The following is an 18956-nucleotide window of genomic DNA, read 5'->3' as shown; positions in this document are numbered from 1 at the left end:
TCACATATCTGCTTCCGTCTACTCTAATTTCCTTTTTCTCTGAACTGTCACTGCACTTGAAAATCTGAACCACACGAAGCTAGTGTACTTGATTATGCAGGTTTGTGAACTGCTCACTAATCATGTCTGGGGTGATGAGCCTAAGCTGCCAATTAGATGTTAATGCAATAAGAGAAGGATTTATTTTGTATACTTCTTTGTGCCCCCCTCTAAAATATAGCATAATGCAAAGTACTGATTACAAACATTTATACCTTTCAATTCTGAAGGGCTGTCAATCTCTGCATGCAGTTACCAGAGGAATATGAAAACTCTCTTTACCTAGAAATTATATATGTGGGTGAATTATCCTTGAGATTTAGTCAAGAGCCCTCTACTGCTAAAGTGGTTTAACCAGAAATGTGAGAAACATAGAAAGGTCCTAACTGGAATTTTAGAGATGTAGGTGACTAAACCTGTTAATTCCACAAAAATGTATGACAAGAGTGACTTTGTCTTAATGGGAGATTCATTCTACTATTTACTCTATTGTACTTATTCTACATGAAGCCAGCATTGTTTGATACCCCTTGTCATTAAATATTTCCCAAAGGATCTTTGATCTAAGTTTTTCATACTATGTATACATTTATTCACTCATGTAACATATATTTACTGAAGGCAGTCTTGGCTGTGCAGCTCTGAATGCACCAGCCGCAGCCACCACAACTACTGCTGCCACTATGCCTAACTTCACCATCACCTGGAAGATGCACAGCAATGAGAACTTTGAAGAGCTCCTCAAGGCCCTGGGTGTGAACACCATACTGCAGAAGGTGGCCATGGAGGCAGCACCCAAGCCTCACATGGAGATCCTCCAGGACTGTCTTGATCTGTCTACATCAAGACATCCACCATGGTGGGCACCACCAAGGTCAACTTCAGGGTCGGAGAAGGCTTTGCGGAGGAGACTGTGGATGGATGCAAGTGCAGGAGTTTGGCCACTTGGGAGAATGAAAACAAGATCCACTGCACACAAACTCTCCTCGAGGAGGATGGCCCCAAAACCCACTGGCCCCGCGAGCTGGCCAACAACGAGCTGATACTGTCGTTTGGTGCCAATGACGTGGTCTTCACAAGAATTTATGTTCAGGAGTGAAGGTGGCCATCTTGCTCCTGCTCTGGGGGTACAATGAATATCCCCCACCCCACCCCCCAAGGAGTGTCTTAGGTCTGAGATGCCAGTGGGCATCCCCTCCCTTGCTGTTGGCATTAGGCGAACGGTTCCCCATGCCCGTGTGGTAGAGCTTCCATGAGACCTCTGGGCTGTGTTCCTGGCTCCCTAGTTTGGCATCTGCACGGTTTCATTAAACTCATTGGAAACATTAAAAAAAAACATATTTACTGAAAATCTAAAGAGAAAAAAGACTATAATGGCTAATCCAGATGCCAGAACCAAAATGCCTGGGTTCAAACCCTGGCTTTATCACTTGTGTTGTGTGACTGCAAAGTACTTACTATCTCTGACATCTGTAGATGGGGATGATAAACATAATGATTTCCTGATAAATCTGTATGAAAATAATCAGTATTTATAAAGTACTGAGAACAGTGCTTCATACACAATAAGTGCTACATATTTTTTTTAGCCACAGTTGTAGTTATTACTACATATCAAGTGTCCATAGAAATACCTCTCCTGTCTTTCCTGTATTCAGTTTCTTCCATTCTTTAAAGTGTTCTGTGGGGACAGTTCCTCTAGAAGGCCCACTCAGAATAAACATACATTCCCAGGAACTTAGGTTACTCTATCAGATGTACTACTTGACATCTTTGTGGGGGGGTTTTATGTGGTGAGAAACAACAAGAAAATTTTAATGCCAGACTATTGCATATAAATTTTGGTAACTTTATCAGATATACTACTTGGTATCTTTGTTTTTGATGGGGTGAGAAACAGAACAGGAAAATTTTAATGCCAGCCATTGCATACAAATTAGACTGGGAACAAGGAAACCTAGGTTTTAGTACTCGTCCTGCCATTTTTCTCTTGTCCCTTGTGTGATATTGGACAACTCTTTCAGCCTTCCTAGATTTTCATTGACTCACCTTTAATAATAGTTTTCATATGTTTATTATTTATTTTATATACTGACAAATGGATAAATAATTCTGGTATATCCATGCAATGAAATATCATTTGGTTATAAAAAGGAATAAAATACAACATGGATGAGCCTTGAAAACATTATGCAAAAAAAAAAAAAAAAGAAGCCAGTAACAAGAGATGGCATATTATATAATTCCATTTATATGAAGTATTGAGAACAGGGAAATTTATAGAGACAGAAAGTAGACTAGTGGTAGTCTAGGGCGGGAGGATATGCTGGGGCAGGAAGGGGCATGGTGGTTAATGTATATATGGTTTCTTTTTGGAGTAATGAAAATGTTCTTGCCCTGACTGGTGTAGCTCAGTGGATTGAGCTCAGGCTGTGAAACAAAGGGTTGCCAGTTCGATTCCCAGTCAGAGCACAGGCCTGGGTTGTGGGCCAGGTCCCCTATCCCCAGTAGGGAGTGCAAGAGATGCTACCACACATTGATATTTCCCTCTCTTTCTCCTTCCCTTCCCCTCTCTCTAAAATAAATAAAATCTTAAAAAAAGAAAATGTTCTTAAGTTGACTGTGATGGTGGGCACACATACCTGTGATTATACTAAAAAACATTGAACTATACACTTAAAATGGGTGAATTGTATGGTATGTGAACTATATCTTCATAATGCAATTCAAAAAAATCATACACCAACATTCATAGCTGCATTGTTTATAATAGCCAAAAAGTGGAAATGACCCAAATATCCATCAATTGAAGAATGCATTTAAAAAATGGTATAGCTATACAATGGAATATTATGCAGCCATAAAAAGGAATGAATTAGTGATTCATGCTACCACACAAATAAATCTACCTCTAAAACATGCTAAATGAAAGAAGCCAGATGCAAAAAACAAAATGCAAAAAACTATATATTGTATGATTTCCCTTATATGGAATGTCCAAAAGAGGCAAGTCTGTGGAAAAATAAAATTGATTAAAGGTTTCTAGGGGATGCGGGTAGGAGGAAATTGGGAGTAGCTATGAACAAGTATGGGAGTTCTTTTCGGGTATGATGAAAATGTTCTGGAGTTAGATAGTGGTGATGATTTTACACAATGATGTGAATATATTAGAAACCACTGTATTTTACACTTTAAAATGGTTGTTTTATGTGGATTTATCTTAATTTTAAAAATTTCCCAGAAAAGCTATGTAAGAGTAAATCCCGATTTAATGGTAGTCAAAAAAAAAAAAAAGAGGCACATGGTGAGTTAGTCAAAAGAACCAAATAAAATATTGGGGATTTTTTAGAAGCACATTTACTGACAAGAGTTTTCAGGTCTTCTTGGCCATTATATTTTTTTCATGAAAAAAAGAATGAATTGATTTAGAAATTTGAGTTAGTTTATAAGTGTTTTCTAGTCATCCCACTGAGGCATAGTTGACTCTCCCCCCTCCTGATTTTAGTTTTAATGTGGAGGCTCTTGACACTCCATACACCCAGAAAATCTGAAATAAATTTATTACTCAAGGGGCACTGGGAAAGGAGGGGATCCAAACAGCTCTGGACTGGCTTAAGAGAGAGGAAGAGGGAGTGTGTTGCAACTTTATAGTCTCTAGACTACACTGACAACAAAGGAGAAAGCAAGCTCTGGTCTTTCTTATCAGCCTGCCCAGAAGTGGGGAGTTATCTATAAATGCTCCAAGATTTTGCAACTTTTAACTTTCCATGTTTGTTATTTTGATTACTCACTGTCTTTTCTTGTAAAGCTTATTTTCAAGGCCAGTAGCAAAAGAAAGTTCAGATGAGAAAGAAAAAACTAGCTCAAATAATATTGGTAGGATTCAGTGACTCACTAAACTTGCATGTGTGTCAAGGAATATTATGGCAAGGTTTTAAGTCTAGGTAACTGTTGAGAGAATGACCACTACTGCCACAGAACTTGTAAGGAAAATTGTGAGAAGAAACTTTCTTTACCATTCAAATTTAATCCTTAGAAAATGTTTGTGCAAGCAGTATCTTGGCAAATATTTTTCTTGTAAACATATTTTTCCTTAACATTCTAATAACTATTATAGACATCTATATGATAGGAATAACGTGCAAGCAAACCCACCAGTTTAAAACAAATTTAGTGAAATTAATCATTTAAATAACCTGATTTTTATTCCTTTTATTCATCTAGTTTAGGTCTTCAACTCCCAGTTATAGTATGTTTAAAATTGTTGCCTCTCCCCATTACACACAGGGAGGATCCAAAATTCACATTTTCATGTGCTGAGATACTGGGTGCAGCCCGAATTTTGGAACTGCAACCCTGGTTGACAAGAGGGTTGAGAAAGATTTCGGCTTCAGCGTCCCGCCTTCTCCAGGGCTCGCAGACTGCGGCCCACCAACCACAGTGCACAGCCAAATTGCCGCTGCCTTCGAGAATTTGTGAGGCCCTGCACATGTCCGCGCACGCCCTCCGTCATCCGTTAGAAAAGAAACCCGGATGTGCAGTGGGCCGGATGGGGGTGGTGGAGGCGCGGTCCCCTACCCATGAGGCAGCGCGCTTAGCTATATACCTCCACCGAGGTCTGAGTCGATCATTCCACGCCTGGAGTCACCGAGGCTGCTGCTTTTCTTTGGCCGCCGCTCGGTATTTTTGTACTCCTCCTCTTTCTCCTCCTCCTTCAAGTCCCAGTTTGGCCGACCGGTTCTGTTCGCGGTACGTGTCCCCCACGCCCGCCTGCGCCTCAGGGGAGCTGGCGGAGGCTGTCGCTTGTGGCGGTGACCGCCTTGCCCTGAGGGCGGCAACAGCGGCCTAGCGCTGAGGAAGGCAGCGGGAGTCTTGAGGGTCTGAATTCCGGCGTGAGTCGCCTGGATCGCCAGGGGCGAGGGGGAGGGGACGGCGAAGTGGCGCGGTGCCGGGTGGGCCACCATCTTGCGCCATTCCTGGCGGGGGAGGGATCTAAGGAAGGTAGCTGCTCGGCGGCAGGGTTTGGCGGGCAGCTCAGGCCGTGGTCGCGCGGGCCGCCGCCACTGCCACCTCAGCTCATGGGACCTGTGCATCTGTCCGATGACAGGTTTTGTCTTTTCTTTTTGGAGGCAACTCCCTTTGGTCTTTTATACTTCTGATGTCGACGTTTGGCGACACCCGCCTATCCCCAAGTCTCTAAAGTCGTAGGCAAAGAAACCAGGGAAGGTTCCGAACTTTCAGGATTCAGGGGCCTTTGGGCCCATCGTTTAGGTCCAGGCTCCCCCGACCCAGGTTACTGGTTGTAAAGTGCTCAAATCCTTGTTCTTGCCAAAGGGACTTCGCTCCTCCGTTATAGAAATCGTGCTCCATTCCGTTATTGTCTGGAGGAGAAGAGCCTTGAGAAGAAAACGTGGAGTTCGATACACAGTTTTTTTAACAGTGAGCTTTGCAGGTCTTACTTAATGGAAAAAAATATCTTATTCTCAGGCTTTATCCTTCTCTAGACACGGAGGGAGTTCCTCTTGACTTATCTCAAGTTTTAGTGCTTTTTATTAAGGAGAAATCAGAATAAAATGTCAACTGTACCAGCTTCTGGAAGCACGGGAGATCTTCATCCAAGGGATTCTCTTTGTTTGCAAAGATTTTTTAGTTGGTTTTTTTTTAAATATGTGGACTTAAATTTTACCTTTTGTTTTCAGTTTTGGTCTGTGAATTTTAATGTCTTCTAGTGCCGTTAAATATAAAATTAGAACCAAGAAATAGAGTTTTAAACAACAAAAGTCTCCTCTTTGCATTCATGAGGTGTCCTGCTTGGGGGGTTACCATGAAAACTCTAACCGCCTCCTTAAGGATAAATTTTCAGAGCCTATGAAGGCACTGGTTTGTTTTATTAAGTTATGGCTGTATGCTCTTGATGTTTTAACATTGGTACGAATTCCACTATAATTGTATTTTACATTTGTATGTTTCATTGATTATTACCCATTCTGAGGTGGGCTGTGGGGTACTGATAGAACTGTGTGGAAGGTGAGGGAACATCCTCAAGGAGATTTTACCGAAGTCTTAAATGGTAGGAATTGATAGGACCTGTTCTTAAACCTAGATCTTCTAAGTCTTCAGCCAATGTTCAATTTACTGTATTATGCCACACTTTTCACGGGACTGAGGTGGTTAAGGAGAATAAAAAAGGATGCTCACCCCCTAAAAACAGAAGAAATATTTTCCAATTCCCTTTCCTTTATATTTTTATTTTTAATATTTTACATCTCTTCACCTTTTTAGTATTTAAACTATTATTATTTCCAAGCATGTTGAAAAGTTGAAGAATAACACATTGAAAAAAAGTTTTCATGTTGAAGGGCTCCAAATTTCAGCTTCCCCTGTTCAACCTATTTTCTTTTTTTTTTAATTTTATTTTAATTGTTGTTAAAGTACAGTTTCAACATATTTTCTTTCCTCAGTTGATTTCTAGTCCAATCCAATTTCTTCAGCCCAGTGTTTTACTACTTAGCATCAGCATTTTTAGTTAAAGAAGTGAATGAGGGGATAAGGATATATATAATTTTGTACCTCTTCTTTTCTCCCATTTGTTCTCTTTATTCAAGAGGACATTTAGAACCATGCAAAGTGGAGGGATCAAGGAAAAAGGACTCATGGACATGGACAACAGTGTGCCGATTGCAGGGGGGAGGGGAGTATAAGGGGGATAAATAGTAATGGAAAAAAACTACAATAAAATGTTTTTAAAAGAACCATACCAAAATATTTCTGTCACTCTTATACTAATAGGAGAGGGAGAGTACCTAAATGAATAGCAATTTTTTGGAAATAAAAGAAATCCGTAGTTTTAGTGACAGATAGGATATTGGAAATATATATTAAAATATTTTGTTATTTCAAAACTAAGTTAAAAGATCAGAAATATGTATTACCTATTCTGTCTTCCTACGTCAAGAAGGATTTAAAAATATTTGGTTTTCAGTAAGGTTATTTTAAATGACTCAAAAAGACTTGGTTTATTCTGTAATGGTATAAAAAATGTGTGTCTAGATTTTTTTATTCATTTTCTGCAAAGCAGTTTTCTTTTAAGGAGTGTTTTTATTCACTCTGGATATGTCAGGAAAAATAGTCATCACTATGTACAATCTGGGTCCAATGGAACTTGTTATGTTATGTTTTATGTTTTAAGTCATTTTACAAATAACTTACATAAGAATCACAAAATAGTGAAACCAATTTTATTAAATATTTAATGAGGATTTATTCATGGTGTACTCCTTTGTATATAATTAGAAAAACAAAAGATACATTTCAGAAGCTTACATAAGAATTCAGTTGTCTTTTATTAAGACGGATATTAAAGACATTTGCAAAAAATGTAAACCAGTACCACACTTCTCATTAAATTTTTTGTTTGAAAAAAGTATTTTCATTAAAACTATATATGAACATGTATTGGGCATATTTGTGCTTTAAATAAATAAATATTAAATTTTTAAGTTTTAATTTCTTTTTTTTTGGATTTAAACAATTATTGTTCAATTCCACTTGTCCCCATTTTTCCATATTACTCTCCCCTGCCCTACCAAACCCCCACTTCCCACATTCAATCCTGCCACCCTTTGTCTTTGTCCATGGGTCCTTTATACTTGTTCTTTGACTTGACCCTTCCCCTTTTTTCCCCATTGTAACCCTCCTCCCTCCCCTCTGGTCACTGTCAGTTCTTTATTTCCATGTCTTTCATTCTATTTTGCTCTCTTGTCTGTTTGGTGATGAGGTTCCACTTATAGGGGAGATCATATGGTATTTGTCTTTCACTGCCTGGCTTATTTCACTTAGCATAATCTCCATTTCCAGCCATGCTATCAATAAAGAGTGGGAGTTTTTTCTTTCTGCTACATAGTATTCCATTGTATAAAATACCAGTTTTTTGATCCACTCATTTACTGATGGGCACTTAGGCTTTTCCAGCACTTGAGTATTACAGATAACACCACTATGGACGTTGGGGTGCATAGCTTCTTTTGAATTGGTGTTTCAGGATTCTTAGGGTATAATCCCAGCAATAGAATTGCCAGGTCAAAATGCAGTTCCATTTTTAGTTTGTTTTTTGTTTTTTGTTTTATGTTTTTTTTGTTTGTTTGTTTGTTTGTTTTTTAGGAAATTTTATAGCGTTTCCCACGGTGGCTGCACCAGTCTTCATTCCCACCAACAGTGTACTAGGGTTCCCTTTTCTCCACAACCTTGCCAGCATTTGTTGATTGCTGATTTGTTTATGACGGTCATTCTGACAGGTATGAAGGGGTAGCTTATTGAGGCTTTTTTAAAAATCTTTTTTTAAGATTTTATTTATTTATTTTTAGGCATAGAGAAAGGGGGAAGAAAGATAGGGAGAAGAAACATCAGTTTGTGGTTGCCTCTCATGGGCCCGCAACTGGGGACCTGGCCTGCAACCCAGGCATGTGCCCTAGACTGGGAATCGAACCAGCAACTCTTTGGTTCACAGGCCGGTGCTCAATCCACTGAGCCACACCAGCCAGAGCCATCAAGGAGTTTTAATTTGCAGCTCTCTGATGGCTAGTGGTGCTGAGCATCCTTTCATTTGTCTCTGGGCCCTTGGTATGTCTTTCTTGGAGAAGTGTCTCTTAAGGACCTTTGCTCATTTAATTGGATCGTTTGTCTTTCTGGTGTGGAGTCGTATGAATTCTTTATATATTTTGGAGATCAAAGCCTTGTCCAAGGTGTCATTGGCAAATATATATTCCCACGTGGTTGATTCCCTTTTCATTTTGCTGATGTTTTCTTTAGCCATGCAGAAGCTTTTTATTTTGATGAAGTCCCATTTGTTTATTCTTTCCTTTATGTCCCTTGCTCTATGGAACATATCAGTGAAAATACTGCTTCATGGAATATCTGCAAGTTTCCTGCCTGTGTTCTCCTCTAGGACTTTATGGTGTCACAACTTGTATTTAAGTCTTTTATCCACCATGAGTTTATTTTTGTGTATGGTGTAAGTTGGTGGTCAAATTTCATTGTTTTGCATGTGGCTCTTGAGATTTCCCAACACTATTTGTTGAAGAGACTATTTTTTACTCCATGTTATGTCCCTATCCCCTTTGTTGAATATTAATTGACCATAGAAACATGTGCTTATTTCTGGGCAATCAATTGTGTTACATATGTCTACACATATATCTATATGTCTGTTATTATGCCAGTACCAGACTGTTTTGATAACGGTGGCCTTGTAATATATTTGATGTTAGGTATTGTGATCCCTCCTACTTTGTTTTTTCTCAAAATTGCTGAGACTATACAAGGTCATTTATGATTCCATATAAATTTTTGAAATATTTGTTCTACATCTGTGAAATATGTCATTGGTATTTTAATAGGGGTTGCATTGAATGTATAAATTGCTTTGGGTAGTATGGACATTTTGATGGTGTTAATTTTTCTAATGTATGAACATGGTATATGCTTCCATTTATTTGTGTCTTCCCTTTTTTAAGACAAAAACATACTAATTAATTTATTTTTAAATTTTTTACATTATTTTTTTAAAGATTTTATTTATTTATTTTTTAGAGAGGGAAGGGAGGGAGAGAGAGAGAGAGAAACATCGATATGCGGTTGCTGGGGGTCATGGCCTGCAACCCAGGCATGTACCCTGTCTGGGAATCAAACCTGCAACACTTTGGTTCTCAGTCTGCTTAACTTTTTACATTACTTTATTGTTGTTCAATTAAAGTTGTCTGCATTCCCACCCCCACTGCTCCCTATTTGTGTCTTCCTTAATTTCTTTCTTCAGTGTTGTATAGTTTTCTGAGTACAGGTCTTTTACCTCTGTGGTTAGGTTTATTCCTAGGTTTAAAAAAAAGAAACATTATTTTTCTTGTTGCTATATCAACTGGGATTTTTTCCTGATTTCTGTTTCTGATATTTCATTGTTGGTGTACAAAACTGCCAATGATTTCTGAACATTGACTTTCTATCCCACTGTTCTGACAAATTCACTTACTAGGTTGAGTGGATTTTTTGTGGAGTCTCTAGGGTTTTATATGTATACTGTCATGTCATCTGCAAACAATGAGTTTTGCTTCCTTCCTCCTTTCCAGTTTGGATGTCTTTTATTTCTTTTTCTTTTCTGATCACTGTGGCTAGAACTTCCAGTATTATGTTGAATAGAAGTGGTGAAAGTGGACATCCTTGTTTTGTTCCTGTTCTTAGTGGGAATGCTTTAGTTTTTGCCCATTGATATGATGTTGGCTGTAGGTTTCTCATATAGGGCCTTCATTACATTGAGGTATGCACCCTCTACTCCCGCTTGGCTGAGTGTTTTTATCATAAATGGGTGCTGTACCTTATCAAATGCTGATTCAGCATCTATTGGTATGATCATATAATTTTTGTCGTTCCTTTTTTAATGTGATGTATTATTTATTGATTTGTGAATATTGTACCATCCTTGCATCCCAGGAAAGAATCTGACTTGATCATGGTGTATGATCTTTTTAATGTATTACTGGATGCAGCTTGCCAATATTTTGTTGAGGATTTTAGCATCTGTGTTCATCAGCAATATTGGCCTGTAGTTTCTTTCTTTGTTGTGTCTTTATCTGGTTTTGGGATTAGGATGATGCTGGCCTCATAAAAAGAGTCTGCGAGTCTTCCTGCTTCTTGGATTTTTTGGAGTTTGACAAGGATTAGGGGTTAGCTCTTCCTTAAATGTTTTGTAAGAATTTTCCTGTGAAACCATCCAGCCCAGGGCTTTTATGTGCCAGTTTTTTGATTACTGCTTCAATTTTGTCTGCTGTTATTGGTCTCTTCAGGCTTTCTGCTTCTTTTTCATTGAGTTTTGGAAGATTATATTTTTCTAGAAATTAGTCCATTTCACCTAGGTTTTCAAATTTCTTGGCATATAATTCTTTGTAGTAATTTCTTTCAATCCTTTGTATTTCTGTAATATCAGTTGTAATCTCTCCTGTTTCATTTCTGATTGTGTTTATTTGGGTCCTCTTTTTTACTTGATGAACCTGCTTAAAGGGTTGTCTATTTTGTTTATCTTTTCAAAGAACCAGCCCCTGGATTCATTGATTCTTAGAATTGTGCTTTTTAGTCTCTATGTCATTTAATTCTGCTCTGATCTTGGTTATTTCCTTCCTTCTACTTGCTCTGAGCTGTCTTCATTGTTCTTCCTGGAGTTCTTGTAGGCATAGTGTTAGGTTGTTTGAAATGTTTCTATCATTTTTAGGTAGGCCTGTATCATTGTGAACTTCCCTCCGAGGACTGCCTTCACTGTGTCCCACAGGATTTGGGCTGTTTTGTATTCATTTTCATTTGTTTCCAGAAACATTTTCACTTCTTCCTTGTTCTCATTATTAACCCATTCATTATTTAATAGCATGCTATTCATTCTCCATGAATTTGAATGTTTTTGATTTTTTTTCCTTGAGGTTGGTTTCTAGTTTCAAGCCCTTGTAGTCTGAGAAAATACTTGGTATGATTTCAGTTTTCCTGAATTAGTTGAGGCTTGTTTTGTGTCCTGTCATGTGGTCTGTCTTTCAAAATGTGAAAGACATGCACATTCCATGTGCATTCGAAAAGAATGTATATTTTCCTTCTCTAGGGTGACAGGTTCTGTATATGTCAGTTAAGTCCATTTGATCTAGTGCATCGTTCAGTGCCACGCTATCCTTGTCGATACTTTGTTTGGAAGGTCTATCCATTTTTGTCCGTGGGGTGTTAAAATCCCCTACTATAAATGTGTTGCTGTCTGTATCTTTCTTGACATCCTCCGAGATTTTCCTTTTATATTCGGATGCTCCTATGTTGGGTGTACATATGTTTACAATGTTTATGTCTTCTCGATGGCTTCTTCCCTTGAGTGTCATGGAGTATCCTCCTGTGTCTCTTTTTATGACCTTTCTTTTGCAGTCTATTTTTTCTGATATAAGTGTTACTGCCCCAGCTTTTTCTCCCTGTCCATTAACTTGGAATATTTGTTTCCAAACCTTCACTTTCAGTCTGTGTAGGTCTTTTGTTTTGAGGTGGGTCTCTTGTAGTCAGCATATGTGCAGGTCATGTTTTCTTATCCATTCAGCTACCCTTTGTCTTATTACTGGAGCATTTAATACATTTACATTTAAGACTATTATTGATAGGTACGTACTCATTGCCATTTTTCCTTTTTCTACATGTGTGCCCCTCTCTCTCTCTCTCACTCTTTTTATTCATCTTCTTAAAGCAGTTCCTTTAACATATCTTGCAGTGCTGGTTTAGTGGAGGTGAATTCTTTTACCATTCCTTTCTCTGGGAACCTCCTTATTTGGTCTTCCATTTTAATTGAGAGCCTTTCTGGATAGAGTAGTCTTAATTGCAGGCCTTTGCTTTTCATTACCTGGAATATTTCTTGCCATTCCCTTCTGGCCTGTAGTGTTTCCATTGAGAAGTCAGCTGCTAGCCTCATCGGGGCTCCCTTGTATATTACTTCCTGTTCTCCCTTGCTGCCTTTAAGATTCTCTCTTTGTCTTGGAATTTTGCCATTTCAATTACATGTGTTGTGGAGTGGGCCTGTTTGAGTTCATCTTGATTGCTACCCTCTGTGCTTCCTAGACTTGTGTGATTTTTTTCTGTCATCAAATTAGGGAAATTTTCCATAATTCCTTTTTCAAACAGGTTTTCTACCCTTTGCTCCTCTTCTTCTTCTGGTGTCCCTATTATATGGATATCATTACGTTTCATGTTGTCCTGCAGTTCCCTTAACTCCTCTTGTTTTTTATGAGTCTTTTTTCCTTTTCTTTTTGCTCTTTCTGGAAGTTGTTTTCTACCTTGTCCTCCAGCTCGCTGATTCTATCTATCCTCTGCTTCATCTAGCCTGGTTTTGATTCCTTGTACTGTGTAGAAGGAATCCTTCCATTCAGAAATTGTATTCTTCATTTCTTCCTGGCTCTTTTTCATAGTTTCTATGTCCTGTTTCATGCTGATGTAGTTCACAGTAAGTTCCTTGTACCTTCTCTGTAGTTTTTGGTAATTTTCAATTAGCTCATTGAGCTTTCTTATAACCATTGCTTTGAACTCAATATCTGATAGTTTACTTGCCTCTGTTTCATTTAGCACTCTTTCTGGGGATTCCTCCTTTCCTTTCTATTCGGGGTTGTTTCTTTGTCTTCCTATTTTTTGGTAGACTCTTCTTTTTTGCTTCTTGTTTGCTTCTACCTCTTAAATTATCTGCTTTAACTCTCTGTCTTTGTGGTGTGAACTTTTGTGGTAGAGACCTGTGTGATTCAGTGGTCCATTCTCCATGATCTCCTGAACTTGATGCTCTCAGGATGCCATTTATCCCATTTATGTTGGCTCTGTGGATGTAATTGGGTTTTGATTGTTGTTGGGTCATTCTTTGGTGGGTACTTCCCTCCGACTGGTTGACTAGGGTCACTCCACCCACCACGTATTGTATAATGTTGTGCAGATGCTGCCAGCAAAAAGCCACGTCTTCAAAAACAGTTTACATCCACAGTCCCACTATCAACAGTAAATGAACCAGTGTTATTAAGGGTGTAAAGAGATCAAGATTATTGTAAGAAAAGAGAGCGAATATGAAGTGACCTACTGAAAGAAAAATGATTTTGAGAGGATAGAGGGAGGAACACTAATAAGAGTAAGGAATCGGAGCAATGAGAAGGGAGTAAGTATAATTCACATGGTAAATAAAAAAGGGAATGAAGGCAGAATGGAGTAAAAGAAGGGGAGTGTATAGTACTAGGTTTAAACAGTAATTTAAAAAAATAAAATAGAAACAAAAAGGGGGAAAAGGAAGTAAATAATAAAAAATAAGAACCAAATTGGAGAAAAGGATCCACCACAGCACTACCAGCAATAAATGAGCTAAAATTAATACAGGTAGGGTAAGAATTACAGGGGGAAATGAATAAAGAAAAGCTTAAGAGATATCTAGAGGAAAGGGAAGTGCTTTTGAGATGGTAGAGGGAGAGGGAATAGCAAATGTGAGGAATGAAAACCAGGCTAAGACAGGGAAAATTAAAATTGGAGATGAAAGAGTAACAATAAAGAAAAAGGGGCAATAAGAGAGGGACAAAGTAAAATTTCAGACAAAAAAGTAGGAGAGGGGAAAGGTAAAATTTGAGATTTGAAATACAAAAATAGTGAAGTTCTAGAGATAAAATGGAAAAAAAAATGCAACAACTACCTTATCTACAACCAGCAAGCAAAGATTGCTAAATATGGGGAGAGGGGGGGGGTATTTTAAGAGCAGGAAAAAGAATGTGAGATGACCTTTGACAAGAAAATTGGTTTTGAGAGGTTGGATAGGGTAGAAATAATAAGTGCATAATGGAAACACATTGTAGCAAGAGAGAAAACAAAATTTAAAATGAAAATAAAGAGAGTAAAGAAGGAGGTAAATGGGGTAAGAGAAGGGAAGAACAAAATATGTGAATTAAAATAACCTATAATATAAGATCTAGTGACTTAATATGCACAAACTTGAAAGACAAGAAATAAATGTTAAAAGCTATGCAGGAAAGAAAATATCGCAAATCATGGAGAAGACTATGGTGGGTTTCCTCTTGATAGCATCTAGTGTTTACCACTGTTTTTGCTTTCCGGATCCACCTCTGGTGATATCAAATGGTGACCCCCATCTTGCCTTAGGCAGCCTATTTGAGACTACCAAGGATCTACTCTCTGTGGCCGAGTCCTTCAGTTGTTAATCTAGTCACTCTGCACTCAGCAGTCAGGCTTAAGCACCATAGTTGGAGCCGAGTCCCTCCTGGGGGTGAGGCTATTGCTTCCCCTCTGGCTGCTGCCACTTGGAGGGGAGTGGTCTGCCTGAGCAAGATGGCTCCTGCAGTATGGGGATGACTCAGCACCAGGATCCTCGCAGCTGCTCTCTCAGTTCTCTCCCCAAAGTCCCTGTTCCCCGACTCTCCTCAAGTGTCTCCAGTCCACTCTGCCTCTTTCTTTGCTGGAGCCCTGGTTAAGTGGCTGCAAATGAAATCTGTGCATTGGCCCTTTAAGGAGTTCTTTGAGTCTCCAGCCAAATGTCTCTGGCAGAGAGAAACCCCTCTACTTTTTGCAGCTGGGTGATATCTGTGTACTTTTCAGGCTCTGGTGCTCTAGGCTGGAGAGTCTAGCTTAGGGTTTAGACCTCACACTTCTCAGGTGTATCCAACTGGCCACATAAATATCCCTCTGTCACTTCAGCTGCCACCTATAGGTGCCCAACTAGTCCTCTCGTGTCTCCGCTGCACTGCCTACCAGTCATGTTCTGCCAAAGCTGTTTCTTCTGTATATAGTTATAAGGCTTCTCTCCTGCTATTGTTTAGTTGTTTATTCCGGGTGATTTCTCCACCATTTAGTTGTATTTCCAGATTGATCCTGGGAGAAGGTTAGTGTAACTTCCCCTCACTCCTCCACCATCTTCTCCAATCTAAGTTTTAATTTCTAATGTGGTAAGTTACAATAGATATAATCCACATAAACAAAAAGCTCATTGAGGTCCTTATTAAGTTTTAAGAATGCAAAGAGTTCCTTAGACCAAAAAGTTTGAGAACTACTGATGTTGTATACTTCATTTATGACAATATATTAACAGTTCTTTATCTGAACTAGAATTTTGTTTTCTCATCTTCTCAGTAGATATTACTGTTTTCATTTTACAGATAGAAAACTAAGGTCAAAGAGATTGATTAAACATCCTATAGGTTTGGCAACCGGAAAATAATAGAGTCCAAATTCCCACTTAGTTATTCAGCCTATGTCCAGTGTTCTCATCCCTATACTGTAGTTTTTTAGTTGACATTTTCCCTAGTGGATAAAATTTACCCCTATAAGCCCTAGCTAGTGTGGCTCAGTGAATTGAGTGCCGGCCTGAGAACCAAAGGGTCACCAGTTCAGCTCTCAATCAGGACACATACCTGGGTTTCAGGCCAGGTCCCCAGTAGGAGAGCGCATGTGAGGCAACTGCACGTTGATATTTCTCCCCCCCTTCCCCTCTCTCTAAAAATTAATTTACAAAATCTGTAAAAAAATTTACCCCTATAAGATGTGAATTAACTAATAATACAATCCTGAGGTTATTTTAGAAATTAGTCATTATAGTATATTTTGTGAAACTTTTATAAAATACTGTATAGTTTGGCTTCAAAAGGCCATTTATGCATTAGTTTTTTTCTCCTGATTATCTTTTACAAATGAATTATAATGAAGCATATTCTTATAGATAAAATCCTTAGCCTGAATGTGATATAAAAATTACTTTGCAGAAAATAAGGTTTACTATAGTGCCCAATCCCAAAAACTAACATAAAAATATTTTAAAATATAGGCAATAATTGCAAAGTATTAGACCAATGAATTTTATATCTTTAGGGTTGGTCATCTAGCTGTTTTCTACCAATAAATGAAGTATGAAAGTCAACAGAGACATATCTTTTGATTTCTGGCCAAGATGGAAGTATATGTAGATATACTTTGCCTCCTTGCACAACCAAAAGACGGACAACAACAAATTTAAAAACAAAAAATAACCAGAACTGCCAGAAAATCAAACTGTATGGAAGTCTGACAACCAAGGAGTTAAAGAAGAAACATTCATGCATACTGGTAGGAGGGGCAGAGATGGGCCGCAGGGGTGGAGAGGACCTGTGACAAGGCAATGACTGGAAATGGGAAGTCGGCAGCTGGCAGACTAGGCGAGCCCACATTTGCAAGCAGATAACCGTGAAGAACAACTGGGGAGTGCCAAGAAACAGCACAACCCAGAGTTCTGGCGTGAGGAAATAAACCTCAAAACCCCTGGCTGTAAAAACCTGTGGTGGTAGCAACAGGAGAAACTCGTAGCCTCAGGAGAGTTCGTTGGAGACACCTGCCCACCCAGGAATCAGCACCAAAAGGGCCCAGATTTGCTTGTGGAAAGCAGGGGAATTGACTGAAAGCTGCTGAGAGATGAGCAGGGAGCATTGTTTCCTCTAGGACCCCTCCCCCACATACACCAGCACAAGGCAGCAATGTGGGTTGCCCCACCCTGGCAAATACCTAAGGCTCCACCCCTTACAGTGTAACAGCTGTAAGAGACCAAAAAAAAAATGGCCCAAATGAAAGAACAGATGAAAACTCCAAAAATAGAACTAAGTGATGAAGAGATAGGCAACCTATCAGATGCACAGTTCAAAACACTGGTAATCAGTATGCTCACAGAAATGGTTGAGTATGGTCGCAAAATGGAGGAAAAAGTGAAGTTGATACAAAGTAAAATGAAGAGAAATGTGCAAGGAATCAGCAGTGAAGGGGGAAAAAAACAGGACTCAAATCAAAGATTTGGAACAGAAGGAAGAAATAAACATTACACCTGAAGAGAATGAAGAAAGAAGAATTAAAAAATATATAAGAGGTTTAGGAACCTCTGGGACAACTTTATATATCCCAACATTCAAATCATAGGCATGCCAGAAGAAAAAGAGGAAGAACTGAAATCGGAAACTTATTTGAAAAAATAATGGAGAACTTCCCCAATCTGGCCAAAGAAATAGACTTCCAGGAAGTCCAGGAAGCTCAGAGAGTCCCAAAGAAGTTGGACCCAAGGAAGCACACATGAAGGCACATCATAATTACATTACCGAAGATTAAAGATAAGGAGAGAATCTTAAAAGCAGCAAAAGAAAAGGAGATAGTTACTTACAAAGGAGTTCCCGCAAGGCTATCAGCTGATTTCTCAAAAGAAACCTTGCATGCAAGAAGGGGCTGGAAAGGAGTATTCAAAGTGATGAAAAGCAAGATGACCCTATCCAACAAAGCTATCATTTAGAATGGAAGGGCAGATAAAGTGCTTCCTAGATAAGGTCAAGTTAAAGCAGTTTATCATCACCAAACCATTATTATATGAAATGATAAAGGGACTTATCTGAGAAAAAAGAAGATGAAGAAAAATGTGAGTGGTAAAATGACAACAAACTCACAACTATCAACAACTGAACATAAAATGAAAACAAAAACAAACTAAGCAAACAACTAGAACAGGAACAGAATCACAGAATGGAGATCACATGGAGGGTTATCAGTGGGGAGGGGTGGGGGAAGAATGGGGGAAAAGGTACAGGGAATATGAAGCATAAATGGTGGTACAAAATAGACAGGGGAATGTTAAGAATAGTATAGGAAATAGAGAAGCCAAAGAATTTATATGTACAACCCATGGACATGAACTAAGGGGAGGGGGGAATGCAGGTGGGAGGGCAGATGCAGGGCAGAGGGGAATAAAGGAGGAGGAAGTGGGACAACTGCAATAGCATAATCAATAAAATATATAAAAAAGAAGGTCAACAGAGACAAAAGTTGAAAACCTAAATAAAATGGGGGCAAAATAATAAAGTTATTGCAGAAATATTTTTCCAAAGTGTACCTGAACTTCATGTATTCAGGCTTTCAAGAAAATATCTAATCCCCACAATATTAAAACTTCTTGGACAAAGGAAGGATGGTGAGCCTATGTTTTGCTTCTAAATTACATGTGAATTGTTCCCAAAACCTGGTTTGAGAGTTTGAATTATTTAAATGCCAGTGAAATTGTCTACAGAACAAAGGTATAATCCAGTGTTTCCTGGATTTCAGTACTGTATCAATTAATTCCTGTTGTAATGGTGTAGGGATTGACTGTGGGAGTTGTAGGGTAAGGGTGAGCTGGGTGGAGGAGGCAAAGGGGTAAAATTGGGGCAACTGTAATAAAATAACAATATTTAAAAAATAGAAACAAATAAGCAAAAATAAAAGCAAACAAAAACAAGGGGGGAAACATTTTCACAAGACACCCTCCTACTTAAAATGTAGAATATTCTTAGAGTACCTACACAATTGTAAAACAAAACACTCTTTGGAGGTGCTTTTCATGCAAAGGGAAT

The 18956-nt window shown here is 38.7% G+C and overlaps 1 protein-coding gene and 1 pseudogene across 4 annotated transcripts in view; both read left to right on the top strand.

Moving 5' to 3' along the window:
• Nucleotides 1-707: 707 nt before the first annotated feature.
• Nucleotides 708-1311, top strand: LOC114505459 (annotated as a pseudogene).
• A 3362-nt stretch (nt 1312-4673) lies between these two features.
• The window catches only part of ZNF280C (zinc finger protein 280C), a 74469-nt gene continuing 60186 nt past the window's right edge, over nt 4674-18956 (top strand). For 2 of the 4 annotated variants that reach the window (XM_036017011.1, XM_028522588.2), the window contains exon 1: nt 4685-4788. The gene's annotated coding sequence lies outside the window, so the exon portion shown is untranslated. Of the gene's footprint in view, nt 4789-18956 lie in introns of all 4 variants that reach the window. The other 2 variants (XM_028522589.2, XM_036017009.1) reach the window with 2 other exon arrangements.

Source organism: Phyllostomus discolor, chromosome X (genome assembly GCF_004126475.2).
Source record: "Phyllostomus discolor isolate MPI-MPIP mPhyDis1 chromosome X, mPhyDis1.pri.v3, whole genome shotgun sequence".
NCBI classification, from domain to species: Eukaryota; Metazoa; Chordata; class Mammalia; order Chiroptera; family Phyllostomidae; genus Phyllostomus; species Phyllostomus discolor.
This window is presented reverse-complemented; position numbering and strand designations above follow the sequence as displayed.